Here is a 22,448-nt window from a genome sequence, read left to right on the forward strand (position 1 = left end):
GCCTGCAACCCCTTTGCTACAGTGCTGACTACAGTCAGAAGGATAGTAGAATGTGGACTGCAGACTCGTCCATTGATGAGGCTGTGCAAACTTATTAGCTGACAAGGAAGAGCAGTCGATCGACCTGCCCGTTATTTTTTTCTTTGCAACCCTTCCACCCCCACCCCCACGAGATGGACAGATAAAGAAAAGTGACTGCTTTCTAAGACTTTGGGTCGTCCATTTTCCAAACTTTGATCCAATGCTTAGTTTGTTAAGCTGCAACTTTTGATGATAGGGACTCACTGAGCCTCCAGTCTGTACAATTCTATTCCATTGAGGAGCTTTCAGTAGAGACACTTATACTGGTCGTTAGTTATGGAGCTCTCAGCCTTTCTACATGCTGTCACTATTCGTAGCATAGAAGCTGGGGCAGGAGTAAGAGGTTTTTAGGAGCAGGGTTCAATATTAAAGATTACATGCCTCTAACATTGGAACTCCTACACCATAACCAGAAGATAGAACTTTCTCCACACAAATTGGCCTGCTACATATTCCTACAAAGCAACAATGACTCTACCTCACAAGAAATTTATTGGTTGTAAAGTGCTCTGAGGCGTCCTGAGAATGTGATCAGGCACCTTCTTTAGGCCATGAGATTTCCTCAGTGCTGTTCCCTCTCCGCCATCGTAACTTCGCCGGAAGTGTGGCGGCAAAGAAAGAAAGACTTACATTTATACAGCGAATTTCACAACCTTAGGATATCCCAAACCTCTTTACTGCCAATGAAGTACTTATTGAAGTGTAATCACTGTTGTAATGTAGGAAATGCGGCAGCCAATTTGCGCACAGCAAGGTCCCACAAACAACAATGAGATTTTTGTTTTTAGATGTTGGTTGAGGGATAAATATTGACCAGTAACAAATCCGCTCTGCTCTTCTTCGAAATATGCCATGGGATCTTTTACTCCCACCTAAGAGGGTAGGTGGCGCCTTGGTTTAATGTCTCATCCGAAAGACGGCACCTCTGACAGTGCAGCATTCTCTGAGCACTGCACTAGAAGCTATCAGCTTAGATTTGTGTGTTTAAGTCTCTGGAGTGGGAACTTGAACCCACAAACTTCTGACTCAGAGGCGAGAGAGCTTCCACTCGGTTCATTCGGTTAATCCCAGGGATGAGGGGGTGGACATATGAGGAGAGGTTGAGTAGATTGGGACTCTACTCATTGGAGTTCAGAAGAATGAGAGGTGATCTTATTGAAACATATAAGATTGTGAAGGGGCTTGATCGGGTGGATGCGGTAAGGATGTTCCCAAGGATGGATGAAACTAGAACTAGGGGGCATAATCTTAGAATAAGGGGCTGCTCTTTCAAAACTGAGATGAGGAGAAACTTCTTCACTCAGAGGGTAGTAGGTCTGTGGAATTTGCTGCCCCAGGAAGCTGTGGAAGCTACATCATTAAATAAATTTAAAACAGAAATAGACAGTTTCCTAGAAGTAAAGGGAATTAGGGGTTACGGGGAGCGGGCAGGAAATTGGACATGAATTTAGATTTGAGGTTGGGATCAGATCAGCCATGATCTTATTGAATGGCGGAGCAGGCTCGAGGGGCCGATTGGCCTACTCCTGCTCCTGTTTCTTATGTTCTTATGTTCACTGAGCCACAACTGAATCCCGCTTACGTGCGTAAAAGGGGTTTGCGCCGCTCCTCCAGCGAAATTACGATGGAGGAGCAGGAGCGTCTTCGAGGAAGTCCCCAGCTTTTGTCTTTTCTCTCTGCAGACGTTGACCGATCTGCTGTGTATTTCCAGCATTTGCCCCTTCCTGTTTCAGTATAAACCGGGGTGCTCGAACCGATATTGCAGCTATCGATCTCAGACCAGAGGCTGCAGCTTTCGTTTAAAAATGGACACACCGTTACTAATGCAACAACGGATCAATGTTTTGTCGTCTGTCTGAAAATAACAACATTAGCGACTCAAACCCATCAACACGAATGCAGATAGTTTTTTCAAATGCTGAATAAAACATTAACTGCATTGTAAAACGTTTTACAAATTGGAACACTCCTCACTGTGGACAAAGAACATAATATTCAGTGAAACAAAAATAAAACACCAGGGTGAGTGGAAACAAATAGCCTCTTGTAACATTTGTTATTTGCATAAGAAATTTTTGTGGTTTCACCCTATTGCGATGCTGAAGTGAATTGCATTGCTTGAGAATTTGGAACGTTGTATGTAAGATGGGTATGCTATTAACCTATGACTTGGATTCTAATGTGACACATCAAGCAATTACCGGACTTCATTCAATATTCATTCTCCATTACACATTTATGTTATCTGGAAGATGAAAAATGTACGAGAATGTTAACATGGCTTTTAACGCAGCCTCACAGGTTTACAAGAGGCTGTTTTACACATTTTTTTAAAATCATTTTCGTGAAAGAGAAAAAAAAAACTTTGCAATGGATCATTTAAACTTAAGGATACCTCATTTTTCAAAACTGGATCAATTTAACATTGAAAGTTTACCAAAAAAAAAACCCCCCCTCCTTAGTCTGATCACTGTCCGATTTGTTGTTTTGGACAGCTTGAGAGAAGCTATGGAACTCCTTATTTTTAATAAAAGCTGTGGGAAATGTTTATTCTCATAAAGACTACTACACAAGCTTGTCACTCGTGAAAAGGTGATTGATCAATCTTTCTCCACTCTAGTAATCGCACTGCAGAAGGTATTTAGTAACTCCATATTTGAATGCAGTTTTACATCGAATTTCATCGAGTTACATCGAAACTGCAGCTCAGAAACAGGCTACTCGGCCCGATGGTCTATGCCAGCGTTTATGCTCCACACGAGCCTCCTCCCTACTTCATCTAACCCTATCAGCATACCCTTCTTTTCCTTTTTCCCTCACGTGCTTATCTAGTTTCCTTTTCTTAAAGGATTACTCAGCGTGGTGTAAGGAGAGGGTTAATCAGACTGTTCTGAAGTCTGTAAATGTTATACTGCTATTGAATTCTCTTTATATTGCAGTAATGGTAACCTTTAGCTTTTGCCTGTTAAATGAGGATGTATAAGTCAATTTAGATGCAGTGACCACTGAACTTGCAAGGTTTTTGTCTTAAGTACTTCTTTTTAAATGTTTGTTAAATTACTGAATACTTAATAAATCTGTGACATCTGACATTCAAATGTCTACATACCCTACTGATCTGAGGAGTAAATTATAAGTAAGAACACACCAATCCTCTCTAAGAGTTGGAGGAGGGAAGGCTGCCTGGGGGTTGGAGTACAAGAGTAAGGAAGTCTTGCTGCAATTGTACAGGGCTTTGGTGAGACCACACCTGGAGTACTGTGTACCGTTTTGGTCTCCTTACCTAAGGAAGGATATACTTGCTTTAGAGGCAGTGCAACGAAGGTTCAATAAATTGATTCCTGGGACGAGAGGGTTGTCCTATGAGGAGAAATTGAGTAGAATGCTCATGAAACTTGGAAGGGTAGTGAACAGGGAGAAGGATAGTGATAGACTTCAAGAGGGCATAGACAGGCTGGTGCCATGGGCAGACACGTGGCAGATGAAATTTAACGCAGAAAAATGCGAAGTGATACATTTCGGTAGGAAGAATGAGGAGAGGCAATATAAACTAAAGGGCACAATTCTAAAAGGGGTACAGGAACAGAGAGATCTGGAGGTATATGTTCACAAATCGTTGAAGGTGGCAGGGCAGGTTGAGAAAGCGGTTAAAAAAGCATATGGGATCCTGGGCTTTATAAATAGAGGCATAGAGTACAAAAGTAAGGAAGTCATGATGAACCTTTATAAAACACTGGTTCGGCCACAACTGGAGTATTGTGTCCAGTTCTGGGCACCGCACTTTAGGAAAGATGTGAAGTTATGTCCCCATATGCTTCAGTGACGGTGGTATCTTTAAAGAGAAAGAAAGATTTGTATTTATATTGCGCCTTTCATGACCTCAGGACATCTAAAGTGCTTTACAGCCAAAGAAGTACTTTTTGAAGTGTAAGGAATCTTACAACACCAGGTTATAGTCCAACAGTTTTACTTGAAAATCACAAGCTTTCGGAGGCTTTCTCCTTCGTCAGGTGAAGTGTGGTCACTGTTGTAATGTAGAAAATGCGGCAGCCAATTTGCGCACAGCAAGGTCCCACAAACAGCAATGTGATAATGACCAGATAATCTGCTTTTTAGTGATGTTGGTTGAGGGATAAATATCGGTCATGACTGTGGACTCTGAATGGCACCAGGTTGTTCAACTCGGGCAGATAAAGGAGTAGAATCGCAGCCTAGTCAAATTCCCTTATTGTCTGAAGTCTACGGATGTGCCTTTTACAGCAGAGTTCTCTGGATGCACCAGATGGGGTAAGAATTCTGCTTAATTAATTCGTTCTCCTAGCCTAAGGCCACTTGTAGCTTAGTGATGTCAGCACTGTGCTTCCTGACCCATGAAGTTTAAAAAAAAAGTTTGGAGACCATTTTCTGTAGAGATTCTCATTCTAACCACAAAAAAACCCCCACGATCAATAAACTATAATGTTCAAGATTTTTATGGAATTATTCCCAGTTTGAGTTTTCCTGTGCTAGTTATATAGTCATTTCTGCCAGCTGCGTATATTGGAATCTATTTTGACATTGAAATATCCTTTATCAATGAAGAAAAAAAGAAGGAACTTGCATTTATGCAGCACCTTTCATGCCCTCAGGATGTTCCAAGGTGTTTCACAGCCGATGAAGTACTTTTGAAGTGCAGTCACCGTTATGTCGGCCAACACGACAGCCAATTTGTGCACAAACAACAAATGGCTAAATGATCAAATACCCTATTTTTGGTGGTGTTGATTGAGAGAGCATCCTTGGCTAGGGCACTGGGAGGTGTCCCTGCTCTTCCTCAAATAGTGACGGGTGATCGTTTACATCCACGTGTACAGCAAACTCCTCATCTGAAGATGGGACCTCCAACAGTGCAGCTCCCTTATTAGTAATCTGAAGTGTCGGCCAAGATTGAACTAAAATTCGTCACTCAAGCAGGATTCCTTCAGTTCTATGATCGACTGTACTCCTGATTATTTAATCACTTTTTAATACTAGTTTTATCTATTTATTAGGACTTAGAGGGTTGAATTATGAGGACCGGTTGCATAAACTTGGCTTGTATTCCTTTGAGTACAGCAGATTGAGGGGTGATCTGATCGAGATGCTTAAATTGTTAAAAGGATTCAATAGGGTAGTTACAGAGAAGCTATTTCCTCAGGTGGGGGTATCAAAAACAAGGGGGCACAATCTTAAAATCAGAGCTAGACCATTCAGGAGCTAAATCAGGAAACACTTTTTCACACAAAGGGTTGTAAAAATCTGGAATTGTCTCCCCCAAAAGGCTATGGATTCTGAGGGACAACTGAAGCTCTCAAGACTGAGAGCGATACATTTTTGTTAGGTAATGGTATCAAGAGATATGGAGCAAAGGCAGGAAAATTGCGGAGCAGGCCCGAGGGGCTGAATGGCCTGCTCCCATTCCTAATATTACTACGTTTAATCTTTTGAGGCTGCAAATATACTAAGGAAAAGATGACTGAATAATTACATAGAATTACATAGAATGTGCAGCACAGAAATAGGCCATTCGGCCCAACAGGTCCTTGCCGGTGTTTATGCTCCACACGAGCCTCCTCCATTCCTACTTCATCCAACCCTATCAGTATATCCTTCTATTCCTTTCTTCCTCATGTGTTTATGTAGCTTCCCCTTAAATGCATCTATGCTAGTCGCCCCAATTACCCCATGTGATAGCGAGTTCCACATTCTAACGGCTCTTTTCATAAGGTCCCACACAAGAGGTTAGTGTGCAAAATTAAAGCACATGGGATTGGGGGGAATATACTCGCATGGATTGAGAATTGGTTGACAGACAGGAAACAGAGAGTAGGAATAAACGGGTCTTTTCCCGGGTGGCAGGCAGTGACTAGTAGCAGAGATCAGTGCTTGGCCCCAGCTATTCACAATATATGTCAATGATTTGGATGAGGGAACTAAACTCCAAGTTTGCAGACGGCACATAGCTGGGGTGGAATGTGAGTTGTGAGGAGGATGCAAAGAGGCTCCAATGTGATTTAGACAAGTTGGGTGAGTGGGCATGAACATGGCAGATGCAGTATAACGTGGATAAATGTGAGGTTATCCACTTTGGTTGTAAAAACAGAAAGGCAGATTATTATCTGAATGGTGATAGATTGGGAAAAGGGGAGGTGCAACGAGACATGGGTGTCCTTGTACACCAGTTGCTGAAAGCAAGCATTCAGGTGCAGCAAGCAGTTAGGAAGGCAAATGGTATGTTGGCCTTCATTGCAAGAGGATTTGAGTACACGAGCAGGGATGTCTTACTGCAGTTATACAGGGCCTTGGTGAGACCACATCTGGAGTATTGTGGGCAGTTTTGGTCTCCTTATCTGAGGAAGGATGTCCTTGACATGGAGGGAGTGCAATGAAGGTTTACCAGACTGATTCCTGGGATGACAGGACTGACGTATGAGGAGAGATTGGGTCGACTAGGCCTATATTCACTCGAGTTTAGAAGAATGGGAAGTGATCTCAGCAAAACATATAAAATTCTAACAGGACTAGACAGACTAGATGCAGGGAAGATGTTCCTGATGGCTGGGGAGTCCAGAACCAGGGGTCACAGTCTCAGGATACGGGGTATGCCATTTAGAACTGAGATGAGGAGAAATTTCTTCTCTCAGAGGGTGGTGAACCTGTAGAATTCCCTACCACAGAAGGCAGTGGAGGCCAAGTCATCAGATGTATTCAAGAGGGAGATAGATATATTTCTTAATGCTAAAGAGATCAAGGGATATGGGGAAAAAGCAGGAACAGGGTACTGAGTTAGGCAATCAGCCACGATCATTTTGAATAGCGGAGCAGGCCTGAAGGGCTGAATGGCCTACTCTTGCTCCTATTTTCTATGTTTCTATGTTTCTTTGGGTAAAAAAGTTTCCCCTGAATTACCTATTGGATTTATTAGCGACTATTTTATATTATTACTTCTAGTTTTAGACTCCCCAACAAGTAGAATCATCTTCTCTATGTCTACCCTATCAATCCCTTTCATAATCTTAAAGACCATAATCTTAATCAGTTCACTCCCTCAGTCTTCTCTTTTCTCGAGAAAAAAGCCCCAATCTGCTCAATCTTTCCTGATTGTTATAATCTCTCAGATCTGGTATCATCCTGGTAAATCTTTTTTGCATCTTCTCAAGTGCTTCTATATCTTTTTTATAATATGGAGACCAGAACTGTTGACAATTAGATTTTAGCTCGGAAAAAATGTGCAATTGTGTAACTTACTTTCCTCACCCACCTGCTCATTGTGATCTAGGGGTGTATGGAAACCTTTTGTAAGGCAATATTTTTGGACCACTAATACCTCAAGCACATGTAAGGGAATACTGATCTCATTCTTGTGCACTCACTGAAATCCTACTCAACCAACTCCATGACTGCATTCATAATTCCAAGGCGGAATGATCCTGTGAATGATAAAGGGCAAATCCCCTTAATAAACCTCATTGGATGCAGTTAGCACCATGGCGGTATCTGTGGATCATCTGTCTCCTGTATACCCTGAGTATCTGGCCGGCAGACCGAGCGTCCCTACCGAGTTAGCTTGCTGACAACAGAGTATCTATGCTGCAGGAGCAATGACGCGGGCATGTGCTTCTGTGACACGACCTTTGAAAGAATCAAGCTTCCAAAAATGAGTGTTGTGTTTTTTTTTCTCTCTCTGAAGGTGGTAGCAATCACCAGGAATGAAATGTGATCAAACAATTCTCAAACTCAGAATCTTCACTCAGTGACACATTGAAACAAAGCCTGTCATCGTGGGCAATTAGTTTGACGAGCTGTCTTGCTGTGATAGAAATCTGGGCATTTATGTACACCCAGTTAAGATAACCTCAGAGAATCACTCAAGAGTCAAAGATCTTTGTGGTCTCTTGGTCCCATTTATAACTGAAGTACTGTGGTAAGAGCAACATTATTTCACCTTTGAACTGTTGGCATGTGCATTGTAAAGGTAAGTTCTCGAGTAATGTGCTTTTGATCTCATTTTCTTTTCTTCACCTGTTTTCAGCTGTTCACCGTCTTATCACATAGACAATATCTGTTCCACCTAATTTTCTTCCTGAAATTGTATTCGCATCTGTATAGCAAAACGAATGATCTTAAAATCAGGGGGAAAGGGGAGATGAGCAGGACCATGGGGTGGATGAGGAGAATTTATTTTACGCAGCAAGTTGTTATGATCTGGAATGCACTGCCTGGAAGGGAGGTGGAAGCAGATTCAATAATAACTTTCAAAGGGGAATTGGATAAATACATGAAAAGGAAAAATATGCAAGGCTATGGGGAAAGAACAGGGCAGTGGGACTAATTAGATAGCTCTTTCAAAGAGTCGGCACAGGCATGATGGGCCAAATGGCCTCCTTTTGTGCTCCATGGCAGCTGTATGCGCTGTAGGTGTCAGCTGTTTCAGTGGGTAGCACTCTCACCTCTGAGCATAAAATCTAGGTTAAATTCCAGTGCTGTACTTCAGGAGTACTGCACTGTCGGAGGTGCCATCTTTCAGATGAAATGTTAAACTGAGGCCCTGTCTGTCTTCACAGGTGGCTATAAAATGACCCATGGCACCATTTGAAGAAGAGCAGGGGAGTTCTCCAGCTATCCTGGCCAATATTTGTCCCTCAACCAACATCACTAAACTGTGAAAGGCACTATATTAATAAAAGTTCTTTCTTTTTTCTATATATCCCATTCTTACCATATATACATGCATGTGTAAACATATTGTAGATATTAATCACAGATTTAATTGCTTACATTTTTTATGGCCATTTGGATTTCAATGTATGCCTTTTGTGTGATCAGCAAGTGCAATCCAACCATAATCTCACAAGTAGTGTTTTGTTATTATTAAGTACACAAACTTAATCAATTTACTTAGTGTAACAAATGGCCTGCAGTATTTTTTGACATGTTATGAGCATTACATGTTACATACTAAATCTATGAGATATATTGGGGTCGATTTTAGGATGGCCGAGTGGGTGCATTGGGGGCGGGCGGGGGGGGGCTCATAAAATCGGGGAATCCCGGAGCAGGTCCGGAGCCCGGCTCCAACCCGCCCACTTCCGGGTTCCCCAGTGACGCGTTCGGGTGCGCGCAGCTCCCGCATGCGGGACTCCCATCGGCAATTAAAGCCGGCGGGATGACAATTTAAACACTTACTTACCCAGTTGAGGTACTTGACAGACCTCATTGACAGGAGATTTTGGCAGGGGTGCAATTTTCCTGGATCCTCAGCGTGTTTCCGGTGCTGTGGGAAACACTCCCTGTTGGAGCAGACGTGTTTCAGTCAGCAGCCAGTGGGAGATGCAAAGGATTTTTTGACAGATGGAGGGAATACCTCATTTATTGCAGCAGGGCACTCTTGTCACTTCAGACAAAGTTTTGGCTGCAACACCTTTGTCTTTCCACTCAAAATTATTAATTTATACCCTAAACTCTGTTGTGCAAACACATTTACCTACTTTGCGGACCCCCTCAAACTCACACCGTCAGGATGTGGGGGGGGGCGCCATGGCTGCATTCATCACTTCATCCGAGGACGAGCAACATCACCAGCCTCGCCAGGCACGCCGTCCACCTCCGCCACGTGGAGCTGCACAACACAGTGCTGCGCCACAGGGACCTGCACAAAATAGTCGTGCAACTACACATACACCCACTGTAGGGTGACCCAAGGGGTGGCATCAAGTGTGGGTGTTCATGGAGAACCTCATGAAAGGGACATATTGCACAAGCCAGTCAAGAATGGCCAAGACGTGGCAGTAGTGATGACAATATAATATTTAATGTGAGTTGAACCAAAATCAAATATAAATAAAAAACATGACAAACCATCAAACACCCTTGTGCATCCCCTTTGTGCTCATGAAACCTTTGCCTTATTCTTCCTGCTACTCATACGTGATGCATCCCCTGTGGCTGCAGCAGAGGTAGTGACAGTTTGGGTGAGGCTGACCATGAAAGAGATGCATCAGAGGGTGAGTATGAGACAGAGCCATGAGACTGTGAGGATTAGGTTGAGTGGTAGTGGTGGGATGAGTACTGGGGAGGTGAGTAAGTGCAGGTAAGTTGAGGATGAGGTTTGAGTGGGTGTGAGGAGTGATGTGATCGAATAGTGTTGGCAGTGCAGAAGGAGTTGTGGGGTGGGGGCGGTGATGTGGAAGACGGAATGTAGGAGAATGAGTAAATGTGCTCACTTTGGCTGACCTAGTTAGGTCATTGAAGCGCTTCCTGCACTGTATCCAGGTGTGGGATATGTTGCTGGTGCTGCTGACCTCCACTGCCACCTCGAGCCACACCTTCTTGGTGGCAGAGGCAGGCCACTTCCTCCCATCCGCCGGGTAGAAGATCTTCCTCCTCCTCCTCACCCCATCCAGTAAGACTTGGAGTGAGGCATCATTAAACCTGGGAGCAGCCTTTCCTCTGGGCTGCTCCATGCTGTAATTTTGGCCGTTTGCTGCAGGAGCAGCATTGGAGGACTAACCCTTTATGTAGGGCTCCTTCAGCTGACAGCCTGTGATGCGGGTGCGCAGTCCGCCCGCTGCGCAGGTTTCCAACGGGAAACCCGGAAGCCAAGGCAAGTGGCTTCAATTTACTCGCGATCGTGTGGGGAACCCACCGATTTTACTGGGCGGGTTACCCACTCGCCCAGTGGACACCCCGCTGCCAACCCACCTCCCTGGTGCTATCGGGGCCATTATGTCTGATTGGTGTTGCTGATGAAAGTGACATTACCAGTATATATAACCCATGTCAACACTTTGGGTTGTCACGCTGTTTAAAGATTCCTGGCTGCTCCCTACCGTAATTAATTAAATAATATGCTAATATCTTGCACCCAATAAGTGTAAGTCAAGTATTATTAACGCTAATATTCCACTGCAAAATCCAAAAAAGAAAATATTGTTCATAATTAAGTGTTTAGCTATAGAAGATGTCACCTGTGGTTCAGTGGGTAACTGAGTCAGAGGCAAGAGTGTGGGTTAAATTCCCACTCCAGAGACTTGAGCATATTATTCAGGCTGACACTCTTGTGGTCGTTCTCACATTGCTGTTTGTGGGAGCTGCGACATTTCCTACATCATAATAGTGACTACATTTCAAAAGTACTTAATTGGCTGTTAAGCGCTTTGAGATGTCCTGAGGTCATGAAAGGCGCTCTATGAATGCAAGTCTTTCTTTTAATATGAGTTTGAAGCTGGATTTAAAAATACCGTAATTAATGCAATTTATTGCCATTGATTGCAGTTAGTGGCTTGAAGGGTTTCACCAGCAGCGTCAAGAATATTTAAGTTGACACTACACACATTAAACTATTTGCAGAGAGGTCTGTATCAATAAAAAATAAATCTTAGGGTTGGTTTCTAAAAGCAAATAAATAAATAATTAATAAAGAGGGACATAATCACACGAGGAAACAGGAATATCATTTCCAGTAAGGTCTTCACAGCAGAGAAGAGGGTGAAGGTGCTTTAAAATCTCCTTACAATTTATTTACGCTTGATTTTGTGTCAAAGATGACGGATTAAAGATTCGGATTCAATGGTATTACTTAAATTCTGATAACACGCCCGCCGTTTTAGTTCTAATTTACATAACTGAGTGCCTCTTAGCCTCTTTCTCCACCCATGTACATCTGACCAGCAACCAGTTCTGTTACTATTGAGGCATTTGAAGGCCCCTTTTGAGGTCTGATGGGTAATATTGTTAATTACGAAGCTAAAACTGTGTGATTGTCAAACCAATCCGGGTGATAAATGTGAAGTCATTATCCAATAAAAAATGATTTATGGCATTTTTACGTCTTAATTTACAGCCAGTGGTAAGTTAAGTCATCTAATGGAATGTTAGATATATTCATGGAAACTATATAGTTTAATAACTAGAAATAGACCACTTGACCTTTGATAATGGATTCATTAAGGAATATGAAATGCCTGAGGCAGAGAAGCTTGATATTTCAATTTAATAATTTACAAAAATAGCAGAGGCAATTGTGAGTGCAAAAACCCATGTTCCTGCACTAACTGGGCGTTGAACTGACTGTCCTCTCAGCTGGACATAAAAGATCCGACGGCAGTATTTCCAAGAAGAGATGGGGAGTTCTCTCCGATGTCCTGGCCAATAGCTATCCCCCAACCAACACTTAAAAACAGTGTTGGTTGGGGGATAGCTATTGGCCAGGACATCGGAGAGAACTCCCGATGTCCTGATTATTATCACATTCCTGATGGTGGGATTTTGCTGTGCGCAAATTGGCTGCCGTGTTTCCTACATTACAACAGTGACTACACTTCAAAAGTACTTTATTGGCTGTAAAACGTTTCTGGACGTCCTGAGGTCATGAAAGGCACTATATAAATGCAAGTCGTTCTTTCTTTAAAGTTAGTTGAGTGTCAGGTCAGGTGTCAAAACCTGCCACCATAATGACAGTAGACGGTACTATGTGTGACTGGTCAATGCCGAGTCGCGATTAACTAACCCGGCTGCCTCCAGAAAGGGTCAACGGCTTCGGGCAGAGGAAGGTGTGGGATCCCTGATGGAAGAAACACCATCAAAAGGCGGAAGAGCTAATCCTTGAATTAGCCAATGGGCATCCACAACCTGCAGCCACAGTACAGAACAAGTCAACGAAAGAGTGACCGTGGACAGTCTGAAACACAGAAACAACAAGTTGCATTTATATAGCGCATTTAACATAGTAAAAATGTCCCGAGGCACTTTACAGGAGCGAAAGCAAACAAAATTTAACACCGAGCCATATAAGGAGTTATTAGGATAGGTGACCAAAAAGCTTGGTCAAAGAGGTAGGTTTTAGGGAGAGTCTTAAAGGAGTAAAGAGAGAGGTGGAGAGGTTTAGGGTGGGAATTCCAGAGAACACCATGGTTCAGGTGTGAAGAACAGTCATAGCAGCTCTGATGATGATGATGATGATGGAGGTCCAACAGCACCTTCTCAAGGGCAACTAGGGATGGGTGTTAAATGCTGGTCTTGCCAACAAAGCCCACATCCCAAGAATAAATTAAAAGAAAATGAAGATAGTTATGGAGTTGTCCTTTCCCTTTCCCATTGATGTGGCTGCGTGGTGGCAAACAGCGATTAAGGGGAGAACAAAGGAAACAAGAAGAAGAAGAAGAAGAAGAAGAAGAAGAAGAAGAAGAAGCAGCATTTATTTGGAGCCTTTAATGTAAAAAATGTCCAAGGGAGCTCATTAACATTTTCCTCTAATTGTCTGTTCAACTCCCCCCTCCACCCCCCCTCCCCAACTTTCCTCCCATGAAGACACTTTCTCACTGGCTTATGGTTTTAGGGGCCACTGTCATCCATCCTCTTTACACAGAGTGCTTTACACAAGTGGTCATTATTCATGTATTCTGTGTGAGCCTTCACAGTGAGTGCCATCTAACTATCCAGCTGGGTGTTGGGGGTGGTGGGGGGGGCAGGCACGGTGGAGGGAGGCGGTTGTATGTGAGCCCTATCCTATCTGTACCTAACTGCACTCAGGGGAGAGATGAGAATTTTTTTTTACGCAGCGAGTTGTTACGACCTAGAACGCGCTGCCTGAAAGCAGATTCAATAGTAACTTTCAAAGGGGAATTGGATATATGCTTGAGAAAGATAAATTTGCAGGGCTATGGGGAAAGAGCAGGGGAGTGGGACTAATTGGATAGCTCTTTCAAAGAGCCAGCACAGGCACGATAGGCCGAATGGCCTCCTTCTTTGCTGTAAGATTCTATGCTTCTACGCGTAAGGGGTGCTGCATAACAATCAGGAATATTTACCGCAGCTAATCTTTCCCCTTCCCTAACCCAAAAGCACAACAGAGAATTTTAAGTTCTCTACCGCTAGCCCATCCGAAATCACCACACACCAAGAGTTGAGCTCAGAGCATTCTCATTCTGAAGAAAGAATGACTGCCTCAGCTCCGCATCAAGTAATAACTTGCCATAAATTAAAATAATAATATTTTTGCATAGCAGTTTGAAAGTACAGACAGTCTGGAACACTTTTGGAATTAAGATGTTAATTTTTTCTCTTATTGACGATCCGGATTCTTTCCCCTCAGTCTGGTTCAGTAATAACTGAAGTCGAATACATTTTAAAGTTCAACACATCTTTAATAGCAGGGTTCTTAGTCTGCAGCATTGATTTGGACTCCTGATAGAGTCCCTCTATGCTGGCAGAGCAAGAACAAAAACATACAGAAATCCACACGTTTTTATACAAATCAATAGGGTTGGAACATACTTAACGAGGGTCAACACCAATCATAAGCCGGGCACAGGTTGCCATGCGAGGTTACATTATTTCCGGCCAATCATAAATCGTCCATGTGCTGATCATGCTGCTGTTAGACATCAAAGGGGATAACTTCCTCACTTTCCAACTTGGAATGTTCTTCCCTGTTCCTTCTGTTCCTTATCTCCCAACCTGGAATGTCTTTCAACTTTGGCTAAGCTCGTTCCCTATATTGATCTGCCATAAACATGGAGACATTCAGACCAGTCCTTGACTCACATCAAAGACCTATCATTGATAAGACAATGCAGGCCTGCTGACGAAGCAAACATATGGCCCAGCAGGAGGGCCAGGCCACTTGTATCAATCTCAGTTACTAACTAATTAACCCTTTCTAACCATTTTGCATTCTGCTTCTTTGCCACGTAGACATTTTAATATTTTACCGAAAACTGACCATGTAGGGATTCTCATTCCCCCCTTTTATCATTTTATGATAATTATTACGGTGCTCACTGGTTCTGCAGTGCAGCAACATTTAAGTAAGCAATAAACTATAAGAATTATAACAATGAATATGACTAGCCCTTGAACTAGAGAAGTCCCAATAGAACACAGACATGTTGCATCAATACGCCTTTGTACTCTTATCTGTTCTCAGGAACAGACTCCTTCTAAACATCTCTCAAGTAAGCTGCGAATGTCCTTGGTCAGCTAAACCTATTCATGTTAGTTTGAAAAGGCTAACATAGTCAAATATCCTATGGTGCTTTATATTTTGTTTCCAGCCTAACTAGACTGAATGGTACCTTTCAGACCATTTTACACCTGTGAATTGGTGCCCTCCCCATTATATCCCTTAATCCAAATTCTCCCTACAATATCCCATTAGATGCTGTACCTCATCTTAACCAGGTTCCCTTCGTGTTGGCCACCAGTCCGGGTGGAAGAGAGGCAGAGCATCTGATAATCCTATCGAACTATAATTGTCTTCCCTTTTACATGCACCTTACCCCAGCGGGTGCTACTCCCGGTACCATTAAGATGTGTTCTTAGTTGAAACCACAGAGACAATGGGGACATTCTCACCCAGGCTCTGTTTTACTATCTTTGCCAAACCCTTCATCCTCTGCTTACATTTATTACATGCAATGAAAATCAAGAAGCACATTACAACAAACTGCACTACGACTAATACATATGAAATTAATCTAATCCAAAGATGGATCTGTATATTCAGTCCCAAATTCCAGAGGTCATTTCACCAGGTGGTGACTTTAATTTGGTCAATGTCATGCTTAATGTTGTCATTGTCCTGTTGTAGGTTATAATAAACCTTCTGGGAGAGGCGTATCTCCATTCGCAATGCTTCCAAGTAATTAGGCAACAGGGGTGTCAGATACCCAAATGTGTCCTGATATGCTTTTAAGTCCTTTCTGACATTCTCAGAAACTTGTAAGGTGGTGAGGTTATGCCGATGTATCTCTACCAGTTCCTCGGGTCCAATCCGAACCAGGACTTCAGAAATGGAGTAGAATTCTGGACTTAAAATATCACAAGTTAGATTGGCATATTTAAACGTTTTCAAATTAGTTGTAACACAGTATTCGCCCTCTCCGGCATATACCACTTAAGTGGGTTTTAGATCCGCCTCTAGGGCCTCCATGGTACAGTTAATATCCCGATTGGTACCGGTATTATTAAACCCACACTGTGCTTCTAGGCTGTGTCCAACACTATGTGGACACACAGTGACAGCATGTCTAGTAACACATCCCTTTAATTTTGTTCCAGCCAATCAGCTTAAATCTACGTCCTCTAGTTCTTGAACCCTCTGCTAGGGGAAACAGGTACTTCCAGTCTACTTTATCTGGGCCCCTCATAATCTTGTAATTTTGTATCCATCGTGCGGATATCTTCTAAATATTGTTTCTCCCAATTTTATTGTTAACTGATGGGAACCTAACCCTGAATTTTGAAAATCCAAATTACTGTGTCCCTCTTTACTTTAATTTCAGTCCTTTTGATTGATACCAGTGTTTCCTGACTGTTTCATTAATTAGTTGGTTTCTCTATGGACCATGTGTCAGCGCCTTGTTTAAAAGGATTTCTCACTCGCCTGGACCACATTAACCATTTTCCTGTTGTGCTGTTTTCAAGTAACTGAGCCTGTCTGAGACTCATTCTTCAATGTATCTTCTTCATGTATCTCCGCATACTAGCAGCATCTCATAGGAATGAGCTTAGTGTTCTTGGATATTAACTTTCTGCTGGCCAGTCTCTTCTTCCTCATGGTATTTCCGAACATTTTCCATGGCACACATCATATGTCCTGTAGGATTCAGTCCTGTAAAAGCAACTGGTTTGTTTAAAGAGTGGTTGCAATAGCTCACCAGGCCACAGGCCTTTGTAATCATGTTCTTCATCCTGATCTCCGTTTCAGATGATGGCAACATACATTTGTATCTTTTATGTCCACTGTAGCCATTCTTAGGTTTTCAGGTTATCTTATCAAAAAGATCAGGGGTGTCTAGAGTGCTTATCTCCCCCTGAATGGTCCCGATGTCAGGGTAGTGGCCAGGCTATTGAGTGTAGTTTTCTCATTATTCATTATAGGCAAGGACACAAATATCTCCACGAGAAAGCTATCAATTTACTATTCTCAACTACACTTTCCTGACTTCCACTAGATTGCATATTTATGCCAGATTGATTTTTTTTATCATGCCCAATTCAATGACTTTAGAGAAATTCCCATATCTCCCCACCTCGAGCATTCTGTCTCGGAAGACAACAAATAGGTTGAAACAAAACAAATCAAAATGTTTTCAAAAGAAGAGAATCAGGTTGATATCACCACGCTGTGACATTTGGTATCCGCTGATGTCTGCAGCTAAAGTCTTAAATCTTTAACACCACTGGATTGTTTCCTGCACCAAATTTCTCCAGCAAAGGTTGCACCGTAACTTTGTAACTACTCTTGGTAATCCTGCACCATCAACACTCACGTGGTCCCAAAAAAAAACCCAGGGTCACCTGTTTTAAAAGAAACACAGAAAATCCATTGCGGCTCTTCTTGAGAGCCCAAGTGATTAATTTGTCAAATCTTCATTTATTATTTATTTATCCAAAGGAATAATCCCTATACCCGAAACAAATTTAGAAAACAAAACAGGAGAGAGAATTTGCCTAGTTCCACTCTCTCCCTCTCTCTGAAGCACGCAGCCTGTGTGAAATAAACACTGTCTCTTCCACATGCAGATGTACGCAGGGCTGCAGACTGGAATTTCTAACTCCAAGTCCTGATCTCTGTGTTTTCAAGATGTAACCACATTAAGCAGATATCATTAGCAGCCGCCTGCTAAGATACGTTATATTCCTCTTTTATTAATTTATTAATGGTTTGGGCATGTGTTTCTAGCACTGTAGCTATCCTTTGCAAATATATGGTCAGCATTTGATCCTCAGACAATTCCTTATCTGTATTTTCAGTTATCTTTTAATATATCTTTAATGCGAGACCCTAAATCTCTGACCTTTTGATCTAATGTTGTCAAATCAATGGTGTTAACAACTGATGCAAAGGCAGTTGCTATATCACTTATCACAGATCTTTACGTCTCCATATTTGCCTATCTCTTTTTACGATGTCCACCTCCATTCCATGTGGCTCTTTGTTTTAACACTTGAGTTAGGAGGTGTTGATCTAATTGTTGAGTTTTCTTAGCAGTCTCAATGCGAGTTATATAATTTGTCAGGGAAGGTCTCCCCTCTTTGGTCAGATCTTGTATTCTACTATTAATTTCAAATAAAATTGAATAGCCCCAGAACTTGTCAAAACTTCCTTATCATACTGTGGCAGGGTAAAACTGATAGGCGTTTAGTACCCTGTGTCAGTACATAGCTCAAGTAATGGACTTCCAATTGTCTAACCTATGCTTCCTTTTCATATGATTTGTTTTACATTCCTTTCTTATCAATTTTTCACTGTAGCGTGAAAACTTATATCTCAGTCAATTGTAGCCTTTGGCATTTCCGAGTGATTGGGACAATTTTACTAATATAACCTATACCAATTATTACCTCATGTTCACCTGTGTAATGGTTAGCCTCAGACAGTTCTCAACCGACTGGGTCATTTCTATCTGTTTGAACTGGTCTTGGCATGACAGTCTGGCTTCTTGGGATGGAAGGGGTTAATATTAACTTGCTCTTGTGGCAGGAGTAACTTGATCCTTCTCCCTTTTGAGATTAAGTTCCCACCTTCAAAATTTCACTTCACACAGGTTTGACTGATTTTTTTACTTCTCACATTTGTGGATTGCTTTATACTATATTTTTGCACACTATTTTCTCACATACTTTTAGTGGATGTGATTATAATCAACGCTGCGAGCTGTTCCAGCTTTCCGACTTTTCCTATCACAGTGATACCAGATAGTTTTCTTAATCTATCCCGTTAATTGTTAACCTCTTTTTAAACCACAGCCAATCACAAAATAAACATTCAAAATGCCAATTTTTTGAAGATCCCATGTCTGGAATTTAACATGCCCACACTTTATAAGAACCAGAATTTAATAGGTCACTTAACCTCAATAACTCCAATTTTAATTCGGCAGTATCAGAATTAAACACACAAGACAGATACATTACACAAAGGAAGAAAACACACAAGACACAGTAAGAAGGGGGCGTGGCCCACAACACCGACAAAAAAAACACTGATCAAGACAGGCTTTTTAAAGGGACAGTACACTTAAACAACACAACCTTTCTTTTTCGGGTCTCTGTCTTTTAAACATTTGTCTAGTCACTTAATTCTATCCATATTTTTACAGTACTGTCTCCATAAAGCAATTAGTTCTTTGGCTGAGGTACCTCTGTTATTTTCCAAATTAATTCCTGAGCCTTTTTTTTCCGGCATCTAAGTTTTATCAATAGTTCCTGTTTATATCCAATCATCAGGAACTTAAACCCTGACTACCCTCAGTGATATTAACCACTGACCTACCGCTTACAAGTTATTCCCTCAGTGATATTCGACCACTGACCTCTTCCTGCTATTTCTGTGTATTCGCCAGACTGACCTGAATCTTGTAAGGACGCACACGAGTGTTAGCGATTGGACGATTCGTCGTCAGACTGACGGATTGGAGGAAAACCGACGTAGTAAATTAAGACTACTTACATCGGGGCGCCATTTCCTTCCTCCGTGTCTGAGACAATCCGCCTCTTACTCCGCGAACTCTCGGTGAACGACCGTTAAGATCCCACCGCTGCCACCAAATGACGATCCGGATTCTTTCCCCTCAGTCTGGTTCAGTAATAACTGAAGTCGAATACATTTTAAAGTTCAACACATCTTTAATAGCAGGGTTCTTAGTCTGCAGCATTGATTTGGACTCCTGATAGAGTCCCTCTATGCTGGCAGAGCAAGAACAAAAACATACAGAAATCCACACGTTTTTATACAAATCAATAGGGTTGGAACATACTTAACGAGGGTCAACACCAATCATAAGCCGGGCACAGGTTGCCATGCGAGGTTACATTATTTCCGGCCAATCATAAATCGTCCATGTGCTGATCATGCTGCTGTTAGACATCAAAGGGGATAACTTCCTCACTTTCCAACTTGGAATGTTCTTCCCTGTTCCTTCTGTTCCTTATCTCCCAACCTGGAATGTCTTTCAACTTTGGCTAAGCTCGTTCCCTATATTGATCTGCCATAAACATGGAGACATTCAGACCAGTCCTTGACTCACATCAAAGACCTATCATTGATAAGACAATGCAGGCCTGCTGACGAAGCAAACATATGGCCCAGCAGGAGGGCCAGGCCACTTGTATCAATCTCAGTTACTAACTAATTAACCCTTTCTAACCATTTTGCATTCTGCTTCTTTGCCACGTAGACATTTTAATATTTTACCGAAAACTGACCATGTAGGGATTCTCATTATCATCCTCATTATGTGCTGGAGGACAATGTCCTCACAGGAGGCTGGGACTCTCTGCCAAACCTATCACTGAAAAGATGTCACATCCACTATTTTTTTAATCATCTAATTTATTATTCATCACTTTCTTTATAATAATCACACAGATTTTTTTTTCCTCTCCCCATTATTGTGCTATTCCCGTTTTGTGTTGCAGAAGATATAACCTCAGGTCAATGCAATGACTTGCAAACTTTCTCAGCTCCTGTCTTATTTTTATAATTATCAGTGATTTCTTTCCCCCCCTATTTTCCTGCTGATATCTTTCAGTGGATTTTCTTTATGCTAATTCTGATTGTGACGGTCACCCCTTTTTTACATTTTTACTGTTGCACTGACAGAACATTTTATATTCCGATGTTACAGATTTGATAAAGAACGCATTCTGCGTCACATCTACATTTTTGAAATGTAAAATCTTGATGGTGAAAATTCCTGTATGAACCTTTTCACATGCTCACACCAAACTCCTCTTTCCACTGATTTAATGGAAGCTTTGACCCTTTAGTTTCAATGTGTTAACACCTCCATTAATGTGGAGATGCCGGTGATGGACTGGGGTTGACAATTGTAAACAATTTTACAACACCAAGTTATAGTCCAACAATTTTATTTGAAATTCACAAGCTTTCGGAGGCTTCCTCCTTCCTCAGGTGAATGTTGTGGAAATGAAATCCTCGAACCCTTCGCATTTATAAATCACAGAACAATACCTGGTGATTACAGACAGTCTTTCCAACTGCCCGTTGCCACGGCAATCACAGTGTGCAGACAGTGAGGTGTTACCTAAAAGGCCACCGAATATACAAACCACCAAAAAAAAACAGAGAGAGAGAGGCAGAAACATAGAAAAGACAGCAAATGACCCGTTATATTAAAAACAGATAACATTTGTTCGCTGGTGGGGTTACGTGCAGCGTGACATGAACCCAAGATCCCGGTTGAGGCCGCCCTCATGGGTGCGGAACTTGGCTATCAATTTCTGCTCGACGATTTTGCGTTGTCATGTGTCTCGAAGGCCGCCCCGGAGTATGCTTACCCGAAGGTCGGTGGCTGAATGTCCTTGACTGCCGAAGTGTTCCCCGACTGGGAGGGAACCCTCCTGTCCGGCGATTGCTGCGCGGTGTCCGCTCATCCGTTGTCGCAGCGTCTGCATGGTCTCACCAATGTACCATGCTCTGGGGCATCCTTTCCTGCAACGTATGAGGTAGACAACCTCGATTAAAATAGCAGAGAGAGGAATTTGATGTGAGCACATTAACCGGCACTTGTTTGCACGCTGAAGATTAAATGGCTTTTGATTACTTTCCTTCGATAACAGTCAGTCATTTCTCTATGGATAGGAATAATCCTCAGCCCTATTAAGCATGAGATCTTAAGGGCTAACTCAGTGAGGTTGGCAGCCTCATTGGACGTGAACATAGATGGAGAATTGAGGCTGTAGTGTCGTAGCCCCATCTTAGACCCACGCTAGCGCCTAGTGAGAGGAAAAAGTACAATTTTAAGAACAACTTGCATTTACATGGCACATGCTCGCATCTCTCCGAAACATCCCAAAGCGTTTCGCACAGAATGAATTACGTTTTGCAGTTACTGTTGCTATCTGCATAAATGTGGCAGCTATTTTGTACACAGCAAGATCTCAAGAACATCAATTTGGATGGACGACCAATGAACCTATTTTTGATTGAGGGAAGAATGATAGGCCTCGTAGGAGTTGATAGGCACACAGTACGAAAGGGAGCGTGGCAGCATATATTGGACTTTAGTTAAAGGAGTAGTGGTTAAAGAATGGTTTTTGGACTGGAAGGACGTAAGCAGTGATATCTCCCAGGGGTTATTGTTGGCATCATTGGTCTTCTCAATCTAAGTAAAAGATCTGGACTCGGGTATAGGGGGGCACAAATAACAACATTTGCAGGCAACACAAAAATATGGAGTGTGGTTAACTGTGAAGAGGACTTGAAACGACTTCAAAAGGTCGCAGGCAGATAAGTAAATTGGACAGATAGGTATCAGGCAAAATTTAATGTGGAAAAACGTGAGGTGATATATTTTGGGCAGAAGAACAAGGAGAGGAAA

Source organism: Heptranchias perlo, chromosome 15 (assembly GCF_035084215.1).
Source record: "Heptranchias perlo isolate sHepPer1 chromosome 15, sHepPer1.hap1, whole genome shotgun sequence".
In the NCBI taxonomy this organism is placed as follows: domain Eukaryota; kingdom Metazoa; phylum Chordata; class Chondrichthyes; order Hexanchiformes; family Hexanchidae; genus Heptranchias; species Heptranchias perlo.